This window comes from Chinchilla lanigera, unplaced genomic scaffold (genome assembly GCF_000276665.1).
Source record: "Chinchilla lanigera isolate Chin_1 unplaced genomic scaffold, ChiLan1.0 scaffold00020, whole genome shotgun sequence".
NCBI lineage: Eukaryota > Metazoa > Chordata > Mammalia > Rodentia > Chinchillidae > Chinchilla > Chinchilla lanigera.
Window position 1 is genome coordinate 20,884,844 of NW_004955421.1, and position 23,857 is coordinate 20,908,700.

General features: G+C 40.8%; 1 long non-coding RNA gene across 2 annotated transcripts; it reads right to left on the reverse strand.

The window, feature by feature from the left end:
- Positions 1-620: 620 nt before the first annotated feature.
- On the reverse strand, positions 621-22,226 carry LOC102015853. Of its 2 annotated transcripts, none has more exons than XR_001233827.1 (4): positions 21,580-22,226; positions 17,051-20,886; positions 15,493-15,567; positions 621-1,885 (listed from the first exon to the last, which is right to left on the reverse strand). It is a non-coding gene; the product is annotated as an uncharacterized LOC102015853 (long non-coding RNA). The 2 variants fall into 2 exon arrangements; XR_260798.2 differs by lacking the exon at positions 621-1,885 and adding an exon at positions 13,277-14,979.
- Between the last annotated feature and the right edge of the window lie 1,631 nt (positions 22,227-23,857).

Here is a 23,857-nt window from a genome sequence, read left to right on the forward strand (position 1 = left end):
CTTTTGTAGATATAAGTTTTCATTTATCTTTGGTAGATACCCAGAGATGAAATGGTCCGGTGGTTTGGTATATTCTCTTATTTCTAAAACCCATGAAGTGAGTTGTCTGTTCCTTAAGAACCAAAATCATCCCAGATATACTTCCCCTAGATAAATTCCTGAAAGGGACCAGGTCTTCAGTGGCTACTAACACTATTCCCTGTAGTAAGAACACCATTTACCATGTGTTCTTGATTTTTCATTTTTTAAACCAGGCTAGTTCCAACCTGAAACAAGCAATAGTGTTCTTACAAAAATCTCTGGCATTCAGAATTTTCCTACCATGGGAGAGGTTACTCTGAGGTAAAAGATATGTAGGTTGAAGGCATTGAGAGAGAGAGAGAGTGCCAGCCAGACAGACAGACAGACACAGAGAGGGAGAGAAGAACCCACTGCCATAACACTATTCTAGGCATGTCGGCTTATCAATGAACAGAGTGAGCAAACAAGAATTGCTCTGTTGTGGACTTTACATTCTAGTGAGGGTGAGGGCACAAGTAAGGTAGATTAAGTTGCATAGTATATTTCTAATTACTTTGGAAAAAGAAGTAAAGCAGGGTAGAGCAGCAGGGCTGGCAGGGACAGTTAGGGAGACAGGCAGCAGTTTTAGTGAAGGCCTCATTGAGAAAGTGAGCAGCTAGCAAAGCCCTGGACAGAGGGAAGGCGCAAGCCCCCTGGATGTCTCAGGGGAGAGGGGATAGCTGATGCCAAGGTTCTTAGCTGGCACCTGCCTGGAGTGTTCAAGAAATAACGAGTGACCAACACAGGACAGTCACAGGAAATGAGGTAAAAGAGTACAATGAGTCAGAAATGGAGCCTTGAAGTCTCTGAAAGGACCTCAGCTTTTGTCCCAAGTGAAATAGGAGCTACCCCAGAATTTAGAGCACAGAGATGACACTGTGTCTAATTGTGGACTGTGCTGGGAAATTTTACCCTATGAATTCATTTTCTTAATATTACATTTTGCAGCTAAAAATGCAGAAGTTACCTAAGCCCATCCTTGTTTCTCCAAAAGCAAGCAAGAAGATACGAATCTCTCTTGAAGGAATAAACACAAAACAGAGAGAAAAGACCATGAGCCACATCAGTGAACCAATCTTAATGACAGTGTGTGCTCAAAAATTGGTGACTGGACTGACCTAAGGCATTTGTGTTTTTGGAAAAAAATTCCAGCTGAGCTGAAGCAGCCTTACTCCAGAATCCCTTACGGTGTGGTACGAGCTCAGACTTGGTGTTTGGGGCCTAGATGTACTGACTGAGACTGCCCAAGATACACAGGGTGTTGACTAATGATAAAAGACCTCCTTGCTCTGTTCCTTCAGTGTAGGAAAATCTCTCAGTAAAGGTGATATGTTCAGCTGGCTGGAAGAGTTGTCCTTTATCATATTGGAAGAACATAAATGGTAAAAGATGCTTTCACAAATCCCTGGACCAGATGGATCTAATCCAAAGGACAGCTTATGACACGCACTCCACCAAATCTCCTGTTTGAACCCAGTGGTTGAATTACAATGGTTCCTTCCTAAATTGGTCACAGCCTTCTATTCTTCATGATGGAACTGCCTACAGGATGCCTTATCCTTTCCAGAAAGACATTCTTCAGCCTTCAAACCATGTCACTCTCAATTCAAGGATAGAAAACCCAGCATCAACTTCTTTTATATGCAGGGGAGCCAAAACGTGCCTCTGAAAGCAGGTAAAAAGAAATTAACTTTTAAAAGTACCATTTTGGAAGAAGGTTGAAGAGCGGTTGCCTAATACTTGGAACACACTTTGAGACGGAGTTCCATCATATATACAGAAAGCTGTGCGCAGTCCATTCCCGGAGGCACTGTGACGAAATCCCCTGTGGAGTAAACAAAGAGACTAAGCATCAAGACCCAACAGGACTGACTGGACTGGAATCAGAAGAGGACTGGCAAGCTCACAGTAAAGTCATAACACTGGTCACAAAATCCTCCCTAAGGCTGCCAGTTTCCAAAAGTGTAGCCAGAGCAAATCAGCATGCTGAAAGACAAGCATGAGACACTCAGGCAATGAGACTCTTTTTTTTGAAGGCATGGCACGTTCGGCAGCTCACCTGTCAAGGTGTCATGGATGATGAGGAAAATGCCGGTCTTCCACAGAGAAAGTAAGAAATCAAAAAGCTTGCAAACCTCAGGGTTAATTTAAAATAGCACTCACTGTAGTTTTGATTTTTTAAAAGCAGCTTTGAATTAGGTCCTTGTTAGCTAAAGATTTACAAAGTCAGGCCAAACTCCAACGGTTTCTAGCCAACTTTAGGAAGCTGCAGTACAAATTTTTGGGAAAGGAGCCTAAAGAGCTGGAACCACCTGGTTCCAGGGTTACTTGGGAGCATAGAGTTTCCTTGACCTTAGGGGCCATAAAATAAGAACTGGCATGTCCTAACCTGGGCCTTTTAGCTAGATGGTAAATTGCCTGTTATATTCATGCCCTGGGAAAGGAAATGTCATAATTGTTCATCCCCAACACGAGAATGGACTCCTTATTGATTTAGTATAGAGACTGACATAAATGTTGTCTTGTCAAACAGTAAGCTTTGTTCTCTGAGAAAACTTTCTGGGAGGAACTCCCCAGACCACACCGAAGTGTGAAAAGAAAGTTCTAAAAGCCAGCTTGGGGTGGGGGTCATGACAATAAACTCAAGGCTTAGGATTCCCCCAAACTTCCTTACCTCCAGTGGGAGGTAAGTTCTTAGTGATTAACATATTGCACCAGTAAGGTCCCTGCCTGCATCTTCAGTAGAAAAAACAAGGACAGAATCTCTCTTCTTGAACTTGATGGTCATTCTTAGGAATCTCCCTAGAACATGCAATGAGCTAGGGGACTGAGCAGCCCCACAAAACTCTCATAGGTTAAAGGTCTGCCAACTAAAGTTACTGGTTCTAAACATACACTCCTCCTCTGAAAAACAACAAGAGAAGCCAATCATGAGCACAAAATACACATCTATAGAAAAATAAAGATTGCTGACAGAACCCACACATACCTCCACCCTTCACTGTGACCCTGTGACCTCTTCCTTTTTCAGAGAGATGAATGGATTAGATGGGGAGTTGAGTGATCTTGGTCATGATAAAGGGGTTGCTCAGGGCCTTCTAGCAATTTTAGATCTCACTGGTAAGAAAGGTTAAAGTTGATAATAGGCAGAGTAACATCAGATGGGAACACAAACTCTGGCAGGGTTCTGTGAAGTACCAGCTTTTTTCTTGACATATTTTTGTTGTTAATTTCAGTTTTTATCACTTGACCAAAAGTACCAACTTAGTGTTGTCAGTCTGCTTCTTCTAGAACAAAATGGATCCTGTCCATCTTATTGATAACTTTGTCTTTTTGTTTGTTTGTTTGTTTTTGTTTTTGTTTTTTGGTTTTTCTCTGGTACCCAGAATCGAACTCATGACCTTGTGCTTGCCAGGCAGGTGCTTTGCCACTGAGCTAAATCCCCAGCCCCTTGATAACTTTGTCTTTAAGAGCAAGCATAGAGGAAAGACAAGAGAAGGAAGGAAGGAAGGAAGGAAGGAAGGAAGGAAGGAAGGAAGGAAGGAAGGAAGGTGATGAAAGAAAGAAAGAAAGAAAGAAAGAAAGAAAGAAAGAAAGAAAGAAAGAAAGAAAGAAAGAAAGAAAGAAAGAAAAAGAAAGAAAGAAAAAGAAAGAGGAGAAAAGATTATTCTGAACATTTAATCACAATGAGCATAATTTATCCTGTCAACATATGATTCATAGAATTTATAAATGATCTGTTCTCAGACTTATAAAGAAGCTGAGGGCCAAAGAGGGAAAATAATTTGTTTATGGTCACACACGTTAATCATATTTAAGTGCAAACATTACACTAAAACTAATTCTCACCCACTGATTAACTTGTTTTTAATCTCTTGCTGTTTTTCCCATAAGAGATACTTACGTTTAAAAAAAGCCTGGCAATAAGAAAAGAAACTCAGTTGTACCCTTTATTGTGTGTGTGTGTTTGTGCACACATAACGAGCACACATCATTGATGTTTAGGATGGAACCCCGGGCCATGTGTATGCTATGTAAGTTCTCTGTCACTGAGCTACACACCCAGCCATTTCTTAACTGAGAAAGCTGTTGCACCATGCCCTGCAAATCTACCACTGTGTGGGGGCTGGGGATTTAGCTCAGCGGCAAAAGCGCCTACCTGGCAAGCGCAAGGTCGTGAGTTCGGTTCCCGGTACCGGAGAAAAACCACAAAAAAAAAAAAAAAAAAAAAAAAAAAAAAAAAATCTACCACTGTGGGTGATCAGTTAGCCCTGAGGGTCCCACTTCCCAGACTCAGGACAATAACCTCATGTGCACTTTACTCTCTGGATGGAAAAGAAACTGTACAGTCCAGTATTTTACTAAGACATCATTTTTGCCTGAAAGTATTTCCTCCTTTCACAGAAATTAGATATTTCAATTAAAAAGCAAGTTCCCACCGTATGAGATGGTAATGTTCAAATTTCATGGAGAAAGCATGCCTTTAGTTGTCTGAGTGTGTGGGTCTCACTTTCCTTGACTGGCTTGCAGGGAGATTCAAAGGCACAAGAAAACACTATTCACACATAGCATGTTGCTTTTACTACAACAGTTTGTCAGTATCCTAGGCTGTTTCCCGTTGCTATAACAGCACACCTAAGGCTGGGTAATTTGTAGAGGACAGAAGCCTTTTAATTCATAGTTCTAGAGGCTGAAAAGTCCAAGGCTTGGTCTCCAAATCTGTGAGGATTTATGCTGTGTCACAATAGGGCAGAAAAGTGGAAGGGTAAGTAGGTAAATACAGAAAAACAAAACCATAGTAGACAGTATTGTGACTGTAGTTGGACAAATCTCTCTTATTTTCTGTTTAACATTTTTCTTTGGGAGAAACCTTTTCAACTTCCTGTTTCAATTTACCAAATAGTTTCTACATGATAGGACCAACAGTTTATGTATTAGAGTCTCCTTATTTAAGATGAGTTTTAAATTCTATTCTTTATACATAAATTGGAGGAAATAGGTGATTGAGCTTAACATTTCTCAGCCTTAGCAAAGCTGACTTCTTGGGTTGGATAATTCTTTGTTGAAGAGACCTGTCCTATGGTCTCCACCTCCACCCACTTTACAGCTGTGGTATTTCCCACTCCCAGTTATAACAACTAAAAAATGCCTTCAGACTTTGTAAATGTCTTCTAAGGGGCAAAATTTCCTCTGGTAAAGAACCACTGGTGTCAACTGTTTCAGAAAAAGAGCCCTGGACAGTGGAAGCTCTATAAAAGCTGGTGTGTGTCCGTTCTGTGCATCATTGCATGAAGCTTATGATAAAGGTTATGGTTTTTTAAATAAAGGATTTATTTATTGAATTTTATTTATTGAATGAAAGACACAGTGTAGTATCCTAAAGAAAGTCTTGGCTACACAATAGTCATACACCAGTCTAACATCTCATCTGTCTACAGCACTTTATCTCTTTGAATTTTAGCATTATAATATGTATTCTAGGAAATCGTCTTTGCCTTGACTCCACTGTCTGGTGAAGCTCAAACACAAACTTGTGTGGAGGCATTTCTAATCTGTTAAATGACCTTCAAATCTGAAAGATAATGGAGGGCCTGTGTCATAAAGTAATACTGAACTCCAGAGTAAGACTCCTGTCAGCCTAAAATAAAGGATCTTGCTTACCCTGTCCCCAAAAGTTCTAACCCAGTTCCTGTTGGGCCTTGAGGTAAAGTAAGAATAGAGGAAGGAATTGAGAACTGGAAATCTTTGAGGTCTTTAACACTGAAAGACTATGGCCTGTCCATTCCCTCTGTCTTATAGGCAAAACAGTAGAAAAGTTATAGGCACACCTATAGGTGTATAAACACACAATCTGCTTCTGCAGTCACCCTCCCTCTTACATAGCTGAATTTTCTGGGGGCCTAATTGCATGACCAGTATAGTTCTCGGAGAGTTCAGGATATATAGATGTTAGATAGATGATAGATAGATAGATAGATAGATGATAGATAGATGCTGAATTTCCAAGGACCAGGTTCTGAGAGGAAGAAGAGGAGATGTGTGGGTTGTACGTGGACTGCCGTGCTGAGATGAGGTCAGTGTGTGTGCAGGAGCCTCTGTGAGAGGGCCACCTCCTAATCTGTGGCTTGCGTGTGCATAAGCTCTCTGGTGCAAGATCCTAATTGAGTAGGAGGACAATATGTTTGAGGTGCCATGTGAAGGGTTCTGCAGGCACAAGAATGAGCCACCAGAGGTTTCTGTCCCACTATATTACAAACAAATCACTGACTGTGGATTAGTTAGTTGGCTTTTGTATGCTTCAGCATCCTCACCCCAAAACAGAGGAGAATATTACTGATCTTATCTGATGTGGACTGCTGTTGTATGAGGACCTTTGCGTGTTATGTGTACATTTGTTTATTGGTTGTTCTAATCAATTTGTCCAGAGAAATTAGAATCCACAAGATATGAGAAAAAAAAGAGAAGAGAAACACAGGGAGATTTGTTTTAAGGGATCTGCTCAGGCAAATGTGGGGCTGGCAGCTTGGAAATAAGCTAGGCTGGACATTCCAAAGGGAGCTGATTCTTCAGTGTTGCATTTACAGGGCAACTGGAAGCAGAATGTCTTCCTCAGGGGCCTTTGGCGCCTTCTCTTAAGGCCTGGAGCTGATGGATTGAGGCCCACCCACTTTATGGAGGACAATCTGCTTGACTCAAATTCTGCACATTTAAATGTTAATCACATCAAAAATATACCTCCACAGCAATATCTGGACTAGCGTCCAATCAAACAATTGGAGACCACAGCCTAGCCAAGTGGACACATAAGATTAGCCATCATAGTGGTGACAACAATTGTTTCAACTGCATAAACTATTTTGGATCAGCAATTAGTGTTTTCTAGCTTACAAAGTAATGCACATTTATAGTAAAAAGTCAGTCATTACTGAAACGTAATTATTACTGTTACCATTGTGATTAATAATATCCATCTTTTATGTAATAGTTTAAGTGTTTGATAGTATGTAATTAAATAATACTTTAATTAACTGGATCTTTCTTATGTTGCCACCATGCTAATGACTCCTGGGGAATATCTCACGCAGCATAACAGCTTTGTGTGGTGGGGACCATTATCCCCATTTCAGAGAAAAGGAAACTGAGCCTTGGAGAGGTTAATTACGTGGACCAGGTAGTAAGTAGCAGGGCTAAAATTCAATCCTAGATTGCTCTGGATTACTCAATTTTTTGTTTGTTTGTTTGTTTTTGTTTTCTTTTTTGAGACAGGTCTTTAGACATGCACCACTACTCTCAGCTAGCGCTCAATTTTAACCACCCCAATTTTCAGTTTCCCTAACCCTAATTTTACTTATCTTTGAAACTTCTTCTGTCTAGACATGTAATGCATGAGCACTGTACAGTCCAAATATTAGGAAGTGGATGTATCACCTATCCCTACCCCAAGGGTAACTGTTACAAAAAGCCTCATGGGAAGACATGCAGATTGATTTCTCTTCTTATATAACTGTACATAGAAAACACATGAATCACCATGCACTTGCAGGCTAGCAGCTGTAGCATCCAGGACAAGGTTTCCCAAGTGCGGTGACAAAGGCACGGTGTCGCAGTGGCATCTACAAACCAGTCAGCACGGCCTTGCCCGTGTGTCATCAGAGCCTTCACGCTGACTTCGAGCTCGGTCCTTCCCCACGGGCTCTTCTACCTTTGCACCCAGAACCTGTCACATCAGTGATCATTCAGGCTTTCCAAGTGAAACATAATACTTCCACCTAAGCCCACTGCTTTCCAAGTGGAACTTCTAATATTCCATAGCCTCTGTTTTGCTTTTCCTTATAAGCAGCTTCATCTTCCTTTAGATTCCATTTTGAGCCATGTTCAGTGGTGCGTGCACTTCTGCCATTTCTGCCATGAGTCATGATTTGCATACGGAGTATACCTTTCGTGTGATTCATAGTGTCAGCTCCGGGTGCAAATAACCAGATCAAAAAGAAAAATGGAAGATGGCTCACCAACGTATTTTATCTCCTTTTGTCTCTTTGAGTGTTTCCCAAATTTTGGTAGTCCATCTATCATTTTCACCATTTTATCCATGTTTTCATAGCACTGTCATTATTTACTAATATTTTAAAAATAAATTCATTGTTCTAAATTATAGTTGCCTTAAAATTTCTATCTTTGGCAAATGAAAAGCCAGTATTATTTGCCAGAAGTGAAAGGTAACTGTAAAAATAAATAATAACTATAATTATTCAAGTGTTTTTATATGACATTGCTTCCGATGGTTAAGAAATACTAGCTTTGTCTGGTTAGAGTCCAGTATTCAGTTGTTCATGGATCCCTGAGATATCCTCAAAAATAAGCCTTTCAGGGCTCCCTGAACTGGACTTTGTGAAGTAGAGAAACCCGTCTACAGTACTGGCAGTGCTTCACAGCCTAGAGATTTAGGGGTGTCTTTATTGAGAGGATCTTTCAATCCTAGAGCTGTGAGCACAGTGTAATCCAAACTCAGTCTAGAATCCAAGGGCCTGGGAGAGAGCACAGCCCGTTCCCCTCATGGATGGATGATAATAGGACAAAGTCAGTTCCCCTGACCTTGATCCTGACCTCTCAGCTTCCTGGAACCTGCCCAGTATTTTGGAATAAAGCAGACCTACGGATGTGCTTATCTATTGCTGTGTAACAACCTACCCCAGAGTTTACTGGCTTAGAACAACAACCACCTTACTTCTTCATAATGCTGTTGGTGGACAGAGCTCAGCAGGCTGATGCTACAACTCGGCATGGATCTACAGGGGTCATTCATTCAGCATCCTGCAGCTAGGAAGCCATTGGGCTGGAGGGTCCAAGAGGAGTTCCTTCATATTTTTGACCCCTTGCTGTTTCCATACACGTCTGTTCATTCTCTCTCTCTCTCTTCTCTGTTTCTTTTCCCTCCCTCTCTTCCCTCCCCCTCTCTCTGTCTCTCCTTTTTCCTAACACCCACCCCTAATATGGGAGCCCCCAAAGAATGTAACTTTTAACATGGTGTCTTACCACCCTGAATATGAGGGCACATTCTAAAACAAGAGAAAGTAGAGGTGCAGCTCTCTGAAGACCTGCCTTATCCACAAAACTAGTCACAGAACCAGGTTAGATTCCAGGACAGGGGAAATCAGCCCTACCTACCAAAGAGAGAACTGCCGAAGAGTCTCCAGCCTCCTTTAACCCTCCACACTTGGGTTCAAACACAAACTCTACCAGGTACTAGTTATTTGGCCTTAGTCAAATTGTTTAGCCTCAGTCCTCCCATTAATAAGTCGGAAGTAGTAATATTTACCCCCATTAGATCCTTGTGAGGATTAAGAAAGATAAGCATGTAGACTGATTAACACAGTGCCAGGAAGATAGTAAGTGTTCAATAAAGTGTGGCTATTTCCTTCCCTATCTACCAAGAGCTGATTTCCCTCCGGTGTTATGATATTCAACAGCTTCAGCCTTGAGAATGATCCTGGGATGGAATATTCAAGCATAATAGAAACATTATCTGCCAAAACATTAACCCAAAGGGAAATGCCCTCAGATAGCAGCCTCCAGCCATCCCTGACTTAAACTGTGTCCATGCCAGACGGAGGCTTTGAATTGAAAAGTTTATCTTCAACAGCTAACTTTTAAACATTCCCAAGGCCCATGCTAGAAAACAGAACTTAAGAGCCAGGTCTCAGATGCTTAGAGTCTGATCTTCAGATAATTTCATTGATTGTTACGTTCATTCCAGATCCTAAATCTGCCTTGTGTCTTAAACAGAAGAAATGTCAAAGATTTCCTCTGCCTGCCTTCTAAGACCAAGCATTTATTTAAACTGGGCGATTAATAGATGAATCCTGGAAGATTTTGCTTGGTAAAGGAATGTGTCCTAGTGTACACTAGTTTTTGACCAGGAGCAATTCTTTCGGCCTTTCACAGGGCATTTAGCGATATCAGGAGACAGTTTTGATTGTCATAAATGGAGGAGGGAGTGTTCCTACTGGTATCTAGTGAGTAAAAGACAGAGTTGTTGCTAAACATCCTACAGTGCTCAAAACAGGCCCCAAAGAGAAACTAATGGCCCAAAATGTCCACAGGGCCAAGGTTGAGAAGCCCTGATCTAAGACATCACTGCAATACAATTTTCCGTAAAAACAAATACAAAATTTGGATGCCAACAAGCTTATATGGAATCTCCTTTAGTTTAGCTTTTCTTTTGTTTTTTTTTTGGTACTGAGAATCGAACTCATGACCTTGCACTTGCCAGGCAGGCACTGGGCTGCTGAGCTATATCCCTGACCCCCTGTAGTTATTTAGTAACTGCAGGATCAAATGGAAACAGATATCATGGTGAAAAAATGAAGCCAATCACACAAAAAAATAGTGCTTTGTTCCTTTTACAGAAAGCAGGGTTTCTCAGCATTGGGGTTAGTGATGTTTGGGAGCAGGCTCCTATTTGTTGTAGAAGGCTCTGCTGTATCTTCAAGTATGTTTACCCTCATCCCCACTACATTAGATGCCAGTAGCACCCACTCCGCAGTTGTGGAACCCAGCAAGGTCTTCAGACATTGCCAAATCCTCAGGGAAGGGATGGGAAAATCACCTTCATTTAAGTATCCCCAATACAAAGTAACCTACGTTAAGAGAATGGGTGGTACCAGGGAGAGGCCCCAAGGGAAATCTCTGAGACGCTAGTAATATTTTTATGGTTGGCGCTAGCTGATTTCGTGTTTTCGTTTCATTTCAAAAGTCATCAAGCCCAACACATTTCGAATACTTATTTTGCCATATGTAAAAATTTTACTTGGAAGAGGAACAGGACTAAAAGAATAGAGAAAAGAAATTTTAACAGCTGATAGGCAAAGGATTTGGGCTGGTGGCAGACTTTGTACAATATTCTGACATTTTCTAACAATACATGTTTATTTCTCACCGTCTCTTCCTATTTCTGAAGATTAGGTAAAATTTTACAAAATACAATCTGGACAAATGTTTCCGGTTCTTCTTTAGAGGCAGAAAAGTCATGGAAAAACAAGAGTATGACTTACAAGCGTTCTGGACCAGCACGGCCTCTGGCCACCCCTACACTTGGCACACAATCTGTAAGGTTGGGCTTCACTTGCCTTTGCAGATTACATTGTTGAGATTATCAGAAAAGGATTCCATCTGTCAAACTTCCCTTCCTTGCTACGGTAACTGTCAGGTTCTTGGGCTGATATTGTCTAACTTGTCCTCACTGGGAGTCTCATCATAGTTTTAAAAAATCCTTTTTTGAAATGTCTCACCAGATTCGCAGGGACCCTTAAAACTTGTCAAAGCCCCTAAATCCTATTGAAATCACCTTTGAATGCCTTTGCAGATCTTTTTCTTATGCAGGAGTTTTGCTTTATCTAGTAGTATTTTAAATAAATAGGCCAATGGCTGTAGCTTGGAAATATTTGTGCTCCAGAGAGATTATCTTATTTTAATTTGACCTACCTGACCTGTCTAACTGTCTAAGTCATTCTGTTATTTCTGTACATCTCTGCTAAGGGAAAAACAAAGACCAGAGATCTGGCCCTTCAAGTATCTGAAATATGCCCATATGGAATTCCCTAAAGGGAAATTCTCTTAACATTCTCGCCCTGATTTTATCCATGTGCAGACTAGGTCTGTAACTCACTGGCTGGCCTAAGATGTCACTGAACTTAAAACTGAATGAACCAAATGTCCTCTGAAGAGTGGGCTTTCTAATGAGATAAGGAGAAGCCTCACAGGAGAAAAAGTAGAAGTGAGTCACCTGGGCCCATTGTATGTCATTTCCCCCAGTTCATAGCTGTGTTTGTAGAAAAAGTCTGAGGGGTCCTTGCCTTCTAGGCAAAGGCCCCAAATCCAGTGGTTTTTTGTTCTCTTGAAACACAAAGTTGCTTCCTTAAACAAATGAGATCTAAATTTATAGAATTAGTGAGACACTGGGGGGGTCATACATGCCCCAAAGTTTCTATCTCAGGAAAAAGATGAAATTCCCTGATTTAGTACAAAATCATGGCCTGTGAACATTGGTAAGGTCATGGGAAATGTGCCCTAAAATATTTTTCTCCTTTGGATCAAAAGATGTGTTAAACTAGTAGAATAGCGATTATTACTTTATCTTGCATTGATTAGCAGTCTACTGCCAAAAGGCCAAATCTCACTGCATTTCTTTGACATATGTGTTGTTTGTGGCTGCTTTTGAGATTCAGTGTCACAGCTGAGTAGTTGAGACAGAGATTCTAGGACCCACAAGCCAAAATATTTACTATGTAAACTTCTACAAGAAAAAGTTTGCCAACTGTGTGCTATGGCTAGAAAATTTCGTTGTACCTACAGGTTGTATGAAGTTTTAATTGTTGGATTTATAATATTCACATTTTTAGTGTTTACTCTTAATGGATAAAATCTCCTCAAATATTCCTGCTTGTAAGGTTCCCCGTATGATTTGTGGTAACATGGAATTTTTGTCTTTCTAGGTTCCTTATCTGTTCCCACTCTCTGTTTCCCAGTGTTCCATCCCTCTCTATCTTCCCAGTAAAGAGAACAATCTTTTAAATGAGATAAAGAAAGAAAACAAAGACATGATAACATCATCATATATCAGCATATTTCAGTAAGAGATGATCGCTACTGGTCATGAATGCATGGATATTCCTGGACTTACAATGTAAAATGTACCAGTAAACCCAACATAAATTAAAAATATCATAAGTTAAAAATGTATTTCACATACCTAACCTATGAAATATAATAATTTAGCCTAGACTACTTAAATAGGCTCAAAATACTTACATTAGCTTATGGATGAGCAAAATGATCTTCTGCAAAGCCTATTTTATAACACAATGTTGGACTACTTCATGTAATTTATTGAAAAGATCAAAATTTAACATCTAAAATACAGTTTCTACAGAATCTTTGTCTGTTTTAAACCATTGTAAGGTCAAGGGGCTGGAGATTTAGCTCAGCAGCAAAGTGCCTGCCTAGCAAGTGCAAGGTCATGAGTTCGATTCCTGGTACTGGAAGAAAAATGAAAAACAAAACAAAACAAAAAAAAAACAAAACAAAAAGCAAAAGCAACACTGTAAAGTCAAAAAGAAAAAGAACTCATATACACATGCAGTTTGAGCCATTGTAAGTCAGGAAGAGTCTACGTTTGTCTTGGAAAGTGCTACAACCTAAAGACTTTGAAAGACACAGAGATGTGCTATATTGGTCTCTTTCCTGTTACTGAGACAAAATACTGACACCCACAATTTAAAGGAGGAAAGTTTTATTTTAAGTTATGGTTTTGGGGGGCTCAGTCCATGGTATGTTGACTCCAAGGCAGAAAGAGCACAATAGAAGGGCACGGTGAAGGAGAGCTGCTCAACTCACGATGACCAGGAAGCAGAGAAGGCAAGGAGGAGCTGGGGTAAGAACACACCCTTGCAGGTCACACCTCCAGTGATCACCTCCAACCCGGCCCCACCTTCGGATAGCACAGTCAGCTATGAACTCATCAATGTATTAATCGACTAGTGAGTAATCCACCCCCATCATTCAGTCCCCTCCCGAAAGCCCCACCCCTGAACACATGAGATTTGGGGGCACGTTTTAGATCTAAATCATAACATGTGCTGAGTCTGAATGTCAGGAAAGCACAAGAATATGCAACCTTAATAAACCATTGTAGTTTGGGACTACCCAGAACTTAGACAATGTCCACAAACTCTTCCATCCATAGGTCATCTCTATGGCCCTCACTCTCCTGGCGTAATTTGTGTTGAGAGAGTAAAGCAACTCATTCTTCCTTTTGGCTCTCTTGAATTTCCTTTGCACAAGCCACAAGCTTGTATATTTTTTACAGTGCCGGGAGCAACTTCCCAGAATGAGCACACATGGCTGCCTAAGATGCAGGTACCTGTGATGTCAAGCTTAGATGTACGTTCTGCTGACCTATTCCAGGAATGAGCAAGCCAGCCTCTTTTTTTGGATACCAGGAATCGAACTCAGGGCCTTGCACTTGCCAGTTGGGTAATATGCCCACTAAACTACATCCTTGGTCCAACCATTTGGTTTTCATGCAGGAACATTTTTTGGGATTATTAGAAGTGCAGGTGCAAGAACTTCCTACCTGGAGGTAGTTAAGATTATGATGGTGCCAGACAAATGCCATTAAAATCCCACAAACCACTCACCCCCAAGCTCCTCATAAAGGAAATCTCTATCACATAACTGATATGACTTTGAACAATTTATAAAGTCTACTCTGACCCTGAAGGCCTTTTCTAGAATTCCTACTTGGTGCCAGTGTCCTCCTGTGTCCCCCACTGGACAAAAGACCCTCATCTTACTAATTTATCAGGAAAGTTAAGTACAATTCCCCTTCTTACCCCCCTGTCAATGATAACTCGAGCATGCTTTTCTCTGGGAACCAATCACAACTGTGCAGCAATGCACATTTACATTCGTTGTCATCAGCAAGACTGGGAGTTCCTGGAAGACACCCTCTTCTTCAGCTCTCTGTGTCACTTCACCTCACGCTGGGTTTGCATCCTGTGTCATGTGAAATGGCTGCTTGAGTGAGGCCACAAGCGAGAGAAGAAACGAAAGCTACCCTTGTCTGGGGCCTGGGGATGGGGCCCAGGAGGAAGCAGAACAAACGTGGAGACTGTTCCTGCAGCCCAGCAGAGGAGATGGAGGCTGTTTATTCCGCCTGGGGGCTTGCGGGGGGGGGCATACACAGCTGCTTGGGATTTTCCTTGCGTGGCAGCGGCTTGGTACCAAACCATTGCACTTCTGCAGACTTGGCCCCATCAAGGGACATTTTCTGGACCAAAGCTCTCTGCTCAGATCCTTCCTGCCACTCTGACTACATTTGTTGCAAATATGTCACTTTGTGGGTTGAAGAAAATGCAAGACCTTGGGAAAGATGAAAGGACATCTTTAGACAAGATGGCTCACATCGAAGCTTCATAGTCATGAAGGTCAGATGTAGATTATTTTAGACCCTTTTCCCCCGTGACCACCAAAGCTCACATCAGGTTGCCTAGGTTTGGTGGAAAGGAACTTTAAAGGACATTACGTTTTCGAACAAGCACGTGGCAGAAAGCATGCTCTCCCCTCCGAAGCCGGGCCCCTCTCCTCAGCCTAACAGCGACACTGAACCACATTTGCTCCCATCTGTTTTGCAGCTGCTGAGACACGGGAGGAGGCTGGGCCGTTCTCTAGCGTTTGGGTTGCACCCAGCCTGAGGTGCTCGTACACGGCTTTTGGCATTCGTTTCTGTGAACAGTTGGCCTATTTTCGAGTAAGCCCCTGAGACTTTTTCTTTCAAAGAAAAACATTTTCTACATTCCCATCTTCCTCTGGCCATACTTCTCTCTCAATCTGGGGTTTTTTGTTCAGATGAACAAACGTCTGTTGAGCACCTACCATGTGGCTGACCCTGGAGCACGACTTGTTAGAAGTTTTACACTAAAGACACCATGATCCTGGCTTTCAAGAAACCTGTGAAAATGGACATCACAACAAGCAAATCATTATTGTACAATTAAATAAGTACATATAATATATAAATACCACAGTGCCATGGAAGATAGAATAGTTATTTGGGATAAGGGGGAAAACTTTTTAACTTTTTTCATTAGTACATTTGCACATATATAGTAGTATATATATATAGTACATATAGTATATATATAGTACATTAGTACCTTAGTACACATATATATAGTACATTAGTACATATATAATGTCTGCATTCCTTGTGAGGAGCTGGTGAGTGCACATGTCACATCTTCATTTCTTTCTCGTCCCCTTTCCTCTCTCTCCTCCCTTGATCTCTTGATCTTCTTCCCATTTGAGGAAGATTTATCTCCCCACTTTGTATTATCTAGCTTGTATTTTTCTCTTTGTTTACAGTTTAGGTTTCTCATATAAGAGAAACCATGTGATATTTAAGATTGTGTGTCTGATTTAGCTCACACAATATTACGGTCTCCAGGTGCATACATTTTCCTACCAATGACTCAGGTTTATCTTTATGCTCCATTGTGTGTCAGTACCTCATCCTCTTTATCCATTCATCTGTTGATGGACACATAGGCTGCTTCCAAGATTTAGCTATTGTGAATTGTGCTGTTATAAATGTGGGTGTGCATGTATTCCTATAATAGGGGGTCTTTAACCCTCTTGGAAAGATGCCTACAAGGAGAATAGTTGGGTCAAATGGAATTTCTGCTTTTAGTTTTTATTGAGGATGAAATGAAGTGGAGGTTTTAGGGGACAAGTAGGGAATGTGTCAAGCAAAGAATAATAATGATATTATATATTTATCATAAAAATTATATTTCATCTATATCAGTACCATTTATTAAGCATGTATTGTGTGGCAGGCATTCTGCTAAAAAACTTACACATATAACCTGCTTTATTTCTCACGTTAATGACAACAATAAATATACTTTTAATATTTGCTACATAATAAGCTTGATTTAAGCATTTTATATATAAACATAGAAGAAATAAGATAGACTCTCTGGACTTTTTTTGCAACCTTGTGCTTCACGACTCCGACTCACCAAGAAAGAAATATTAAATACTTTTCCATTGCTTTTATTTTAAAGAGAGAAAGATAAAAAATAAATAAAACAATGACACAGTTTCAAAACAGGATAATCAGAAATTAACAACCGGTAATGCATTGCACATTGCTGTCCTCAAAGTAGTTGCTCAGATTACAAGATGTAGGCATGCAAAATTAACCATTATAAGCACAAACCATTTGAACCATGTTTAAATATAGAAAGGGGAGATCAAGTGATATGAAAAGTCTTTTTTCCTGAGCCTAACTTGGAGCTATTCTCCAAAATATATATTTTATGATTATGCACTTCGATATATATTTTTTATTTAGAAAAAAACCTTTTATGATTAAAATACTACCCATAAGGGAACAAGGGCAAGAAACAAAATGTGCTCTTCTGCCTACCTTGATGAAGATCTACCGTGAATTTTCTCATGATCTTTGTTTGAAGCCGCTGGGACCCCTCTGCAAGATTCTGCTACTACCCAGCCATGTTCATGCTTGGTTGAAACTATGACTTTCTGGTTTGTGTCTGCGATAGAACCTTAGTACCAGCATGGCTTTACAGATGATTTCCATGACCGTCTGTGACTTGGCTTTGGATTTAGCTGTTCTTGGTATAAAGACAACTTTCACCATTTAATTGAAGAAGGCTGTTTGCGTTCATTTTGACATACACTGGGAGGATTGGTTTTAGTAGGGAAACAGTACAGAAAATTTTTACATGGTGACAGTTACTTATGTTCCTTATAAAAACTCTTCTTCCTGGCTTTCTGTCCTCTTAATCCAACTTTAAAGTTGGATTAAGACTGCCTTCAGACTACAAAAGAGGACAAGTCCATGGGAGATAAGTCACTTGGCTGGTAGTTTCATGTCATACATCTGTCAATTGATTTATCCCATCTTGGGAACCATGGAGTTGAAATATTCTAGTGTCCAGTGACCAACCCAGGTGCAGATCCTGCCAAGTGAATGACCTTAGAGAAATACCAGGGCAACCTCAGAGAAATCCTTTAAAATTCAATAAACTTCTTCCTGAGATCCTCTGGACAAATTCTTCTTCAACATGAGGGTGTTTTGGTCTTAGTGTCCACCAGCACCTCTTCCTCAGAGAAACTGCAGCCCATCAGATAGTAAGTTCCTAATTCATTTTTATAAGTCAGGTATTGTGAAACAGAGCCAGAAATTTGCATTGTCAATAGCCACAAAAATAAGCATTGCACAGAAAGTCCTAGGTCCAGATAAACCAAACAGAGACCAAGTTAATCTTTACAGTGAATCAAAAGGCTTGCCGGATTGGTTGAATGAGAAATACCAGCACATATCATATAACAATCTCCCCACATATATGCATAAAGGACAAAAAAAGAGGACAGGAGAAGTAGATTTTGAGAATGCAAAGCAAACATTTCTTAAAACATGCTTCTGGTCTTGGTTTTTTTCTCCCTGCTTTGCTTTTCAATGGAGTTCTGTATTATTACCATTTCCCTTCTATTCTACAAGATTATGTATATGCATCTAAATCTTAGATTGATATAACAGACCCATGAATTCTGAAGACATTTGAGCACCCACAAGGTACAAATTAAGTGAATCCTTGCCCTTCCCATGACTTACGGTTGTGGTTCCCCAAGAAGAGCATCTTTGAGAGAGAAATGTTGTAGCTATGGGAGATGATGTTCTAAATATTAATTAAGGTTCTTAAATGTGAGCTCTCATTGCAGGCTCCAGACTCTGCCCGGAATGAAATTATATTGAACAGTTAACATTTTTCAGAGTTCACTTTCCACTTTAAAGAAGAGAATACAGATGGCAATACAGATGTCTATTACTATACACACTGAGAATAATAAAACCATCCCAGAGAGAGAGAGAGAGAGAGAGAGAGAGAGAGAGAGAGAGAGAGATTTAAAATAGGATGTAGAAAACAGCTCCCAGAGAGCTAATTTTTCAGCGTCCTTGATTTGTTTAGTGGGAAATTGCTCTCTAATATATTATAATTTGGAAAGACAATGAATTCCTCATTCAGAATTAATATAAAAATGACTGAAATGCATCTTGCTCTGCTCAGAATTTACAACCTGTTTGGATAAAGTAGTCTGAGTCACGGATCACTATTAAAACCCAAGACTTAGTGAAGGCTGGTAATGCCTTCCATATGGCTCTCCCTAAATGATAATTATATTTCATTCTGAGCAACAAATTATATACACTGAAAACGTTAATTTAATTTAGGGTTACTGACTGAATGGTTTTTTTTCTTCTATAAGCAGGTGTAATAGGAATTACATTGTCTGAATATTGTCAGTAATACTAGACATGATGTAACCAAATTATTTCTAAATTTGACTTTATTTTGTGAACTCTTCTTGCAAATGCTCAGCCTGTTGTTCGTTCTCTGTGATTTATCCTGAACAGATAAAACATTAATAAAGAGAACCAAAACAAATGCCCCTTCTGTATTTGGCTGTTTGAAACTGCCCCCTAGGAGAAAAGAAAAGAGGAAAGGAGGGTACAAAACTCCACGTGCTTTCTCGGAATGCACAATCAATCAGCATTAAATCGGAAACATTCATCATCAAACTTCCAATTAACTGTTCCTTCTGATGGAAAAGTATTTACTTATAACCTTGTAGTTAGTTCCTCTAATGAAATATGGCAATGAATTAGCCGTGATAGCCTGGAGAAAGATGCTTAATAAAAAGGCTGCTCATGGTCAGAAGCCAAGTTCTTCTCATATTGATTTCATTGAATGCATCTTTTGCCTTAGTACCACTTCCAAAATTGCTTTTTCACAAAGCCATCACTGTTTACAGGTACAGGCAAATGGCTTGGAAAAATGTAATTAATCTGAAAATTTGCAAGGTGTCAGGAGTCAGAAATCATTCAAATCTCAATGCTCTCAGAAGTCGGTGTTCCAAGAGGAGGTAGAATGTACAATGGTTAGGAACTAAGACTCTACAGGCATACTCCTTGGATTGGACCCTGGCTTTCCAAACATACCAGGCCTGGGAGAAAGTCACACAATTACCATGAGCCTCAGTTTCTTCATCTTTCAAATGGGCATAGCAATAATAATACCATGTCACCAATATGAAAAAAACCTGGAAAGCTTATTATTGTCTGGTATCTAGAAATAATTTCTAATTTTTTATTGTCCTTATTAAAGCCAAATGTTAGGATGTCTTTAAAATGAAAATCTCTAGGCCCTCAATATGATAGATTCCAGTTTATTAAATAGTAATTGGGATACAGATCTCTACGTGGTCCTGGACCACAGTCAAAGGTACACTAATGAGGTTCTTAAGCAGTTGGACACATGGGAAACACATGCAAAGCCTTTGAAACTACTCACAGCCCAGCCTAGACCTGTGGAATCTGATAACAAGTGGCAGATCTCAAACTTGAACTCAAGGTGGGATCCACAGTGCTAGGTGATTACTCCTGTTAGCTTCCTGTGTTTCTCTCAGGCTGGAGCACAGCACAAGTAATTTAACTCATGTTGGAGACAGCTGTCCTCTCCTGACTATACTGCTGGTCATGACACTTTGAGAGACACACGTTATTAAGTACAGGGATATTTTTGACTCATTTGAAGCCAACATTGAGCACCCGTCCTACTCTCCTGGTGCCTTTATTATATAGACTGGCATAGTGGCCTTCTCCACTGGGGATGCTTCTGCCTCCTGGGGGACACTTGACAACATCTGAGGACACTTTGCGTTATTTCAGATAGGGAGTAGTCTACTGGTATATAAGAGATGCAGGTCACAGCTACCTCTGGGTATCTTCCGTATACATGACAGCTCCATGAGAAATAATTATACTGCATCAAATGTCAACAACTAAACAATGATGAGAAGGATTCAGAAGGGGGGATTCCATCAGAGAAAGCTGAAAGACTCTTCTAGGGAAAAGAAATGCATGTGGAAAACCAAAGATAGAGGGAAGAGAAGAGGAAGGCCTAGTGTCTGGGACTATCACAGCCAGACCCAGAAGAAAAGCCAGAATGGGATTAAGGAGAAAGACTGGAGGAGCAGTTTCAAGGTGGGAAAGAGTCAGTGCCTGTATTTGTCAGCTTTCCTGTTGCTGGGGCGCGATACCCAACACCCGAAAGTTTAAAAAGGAAAGGGATATTTGACTCACAGTTTCTAGGTAGTCAGTCCACGGTTAGAAGTCTCCAAGGCAGAAACTTCGTGGCAGAAGGGCATGGAAGAACAAAGCTGCTTAGTCTGTGGCTGCTGGAAAATGGAGCAGAAGAATAGTGTCAGAGAGGCAGGAATGAGACCCAACATAGACTCCCCAGGCTATGCTTCTATGACCCTGACAGACACACCCAGAAGTATCTCCCAAGCCAATCAGATTGACACACTTGAGCTTAAGCACCAGAGTAACTGATAGAGAGGGTACTTTGGGTAGCAAATAAATCCTCTTTTGTGCTCCTCTAAAGAGACAAGTTAAGACTAAAATTACTTATATTTTTTGTATCATTCAATACGTTCCTGGGCCGTGGTATGCTGGGTTCTACAATGGATACAGAAGAGTCTTGAGGATTAGATACACTTCCAATTCTAAAGCATATTTGATCTAAGATTACAAATAAATTTATAGTGTCAAATAATTTTTCTTTTTGCTTATATAAGCTTCAGGTCAACACCATGATTTTTAGAGAGGAAAGAAGCAAAGAGTGGGAAAATTTCTGGCTTAATTTTGCCCTTCCTGACCCCACTGACCAGGAACCATTAATTATCCTGGTGACCCCCAAAATGCAAAGATTCCTATCATTTGTAGGTAAAACCCTTAGGCTGGGGGAACAGAACTTTCTGGAAGTAATAACTGTAGAAAGAATATCCCTACTGTGCATGATTCGCTCCGGTAATGGCCCTAGGAAATCATGCCTCCTTCTGTTCTGGCATATGATAGCGCTGTATTACCTTCTCAGTTGGTACTGACAGAGAATTGGGCAGAAGTATGTCACATATGTTCCAACACCTGGGCCTTAAGAGGACTCGAAGCTTCAGCTCTCACCACCTCAGAACCTCCATGCAGTGAAGAAGCGCCGTCTGGCCTCCTAGAGGGTGGGAAGGTATACTGTAGACAGTTGAGGCACCAGTTTAAGGTCACTAGGCCCAGCAGCCCCAGTCAGCTGTTAGGGAACAATAGCTATGCGAGTGACCCCAGGTAGAACCAACTGAAGGGCCACCCAGATTGCCAACCCAGCGAATTGGAAGATATCAGAAATTATGCCATTTGAGCTGCGTATTCCTCAGCAATTGGTACTGGAAAGTTTCCCCCGAGTCCCAAGGATAAAATTGCTTTAGGTAAGAATAGCTCAGACAAGAGGCCAAGGTAGCTGTCTCCTCCTCATTGTGGTTTTCATTCTCCTAGGCCCACTGCTCAATCTGCAGCCTAGGTTAGCCAAAACGGCGATGTCCAGCAAGGATGTCTCTACCCCTTTCTTCATTCTTGTTAAATATCTTCCTTTCTCCTTCCAGAAGCTTCTATCCTCCCCACAGATACTCTCAATCACTGTGGAGGACCACCTGGATGGCTCTCTTTGAAAGAAAAGCAATAGTCTCCATTTTGGCTAAACCTGGCCCCATTTCTGTGTACTGACATGTGTAGAGCTGGCTAAGTTTTGTCTTTATCTCCTCAATTGGCTTTAAGCAATGTAAATGGAACTAGCTGAGGTGAGACCGAGCCTCAAGAAAAGAGGTGATGACTTTTTATGGCATAAAAATTACGCATCAAAGCTGAAGCATCCAAAACATTAGGTACTGCCTCAAATAGTGTTATGTAGATTACTCTTTCTGCATATCACTATTGCAGAGGTGATTTTAGGCCTCCTACCTAGCCCAGCTCACAGTGCTCACGTACTTTCTCCCACTCTCAGTCACTTATCCCTCAGCCACTCCCTCGTCACAAAATAAAACCTGGGTATGGCCCTGGTTGAGGCCTCTGTTTTGGTTAGCCATTATACTAGGTGGACTAGGACCTCCTTGGCTCCCCACAACTACAAATATACCTTAGTGTCTTTATTTTCTCCATGCATTGCACTAGAAGTGATAGATTGAAATTAACATTAAAATTCCAATACCTTTTCCATGGGATTTTTCTGGACCGCCACGAGGTCTAAAAGGGCTTTCTGTAAGTCACAGCCAGCCTTCCACCAGTCAGACTCCATGTTCCAAGAGGGCTTCCTCTTCTTTCTGCCTCACAAAAATCTTTTCCTCCTTAAATATCCTGCTCCTAGCTTGCTGTCACAAGTGAAACAACTCAGATCTATTATTTATTAAGATTTAGAGAACTGATGAAATGTTTCAACACAATTTAATAATAACATTGTCATTAGAATCCTGTGTGCCTCTGACACACGCCACTGCTAACCCTAACCTGACCAGATGTGTGAGTCAGTTTTCTATTACTACAACAAATATACCTGAGCTAGTCAGTGTATAAAGAGGAAAGCTCTAAAAGTTTATATAGTTTTAGAGGTTTTAATCCATGACTTGTTGGCCCCATCTCTTTGGGTTTGGTGCTGCATCAAGCATACACAGAGCCTCCCATTTATTTCATGGCCAGGAATAAAAGAGGGAGGAAAAGGAGGATCTGAGTCCTACAATCCCTTCAGGGACACACCCTCAATGACCAAAGACTTACCATTAGGCCACCTCTTAAAGATTTCTACCACCTCCCAGTACTGCCAAGCTGAGGACAATGCCTTTAACACACAGACTTTTAGGGGACTCTCCAGATCTAAGCTATAATGCCAGGTAAGGGGGATACACAAAGAAATTAGAATCAGAAGCTGGGTGTGGTGGCACACACCTGTAATCTCAGCACTCTCGGAGGCTGAGGAAGGAGGATGGCAAATTCAAGCCCAGCCTGGGAAACTTATCAAGACTCTGTCTCAAATAATTAAAATAAAACGGGCTGAGGATGGAGCTCAGTGCAAAGGTCCTGGGTTTAATCCCTGGACTTCAAGGGTAAAGAAGGAAGGAAAGAGGAAGAAAGGAAGGAAGGAAGAGAGAGAAAGGGAAGAAGGGAAGGAAGGAGGGAAGAGCAAAGGACAAGGGAAAGAAAGAGATGGAAGGGAATGAAATGATAGGAAGGGAACCAAAAGATAGCAAGGAAAGGAAAGGAAAGGAAAGGAAAGGAAAGGAAAGGAAAGGAAAGGAGAGGAGAGGAGAGGAGAGGAGAGGAGAGGAGAGG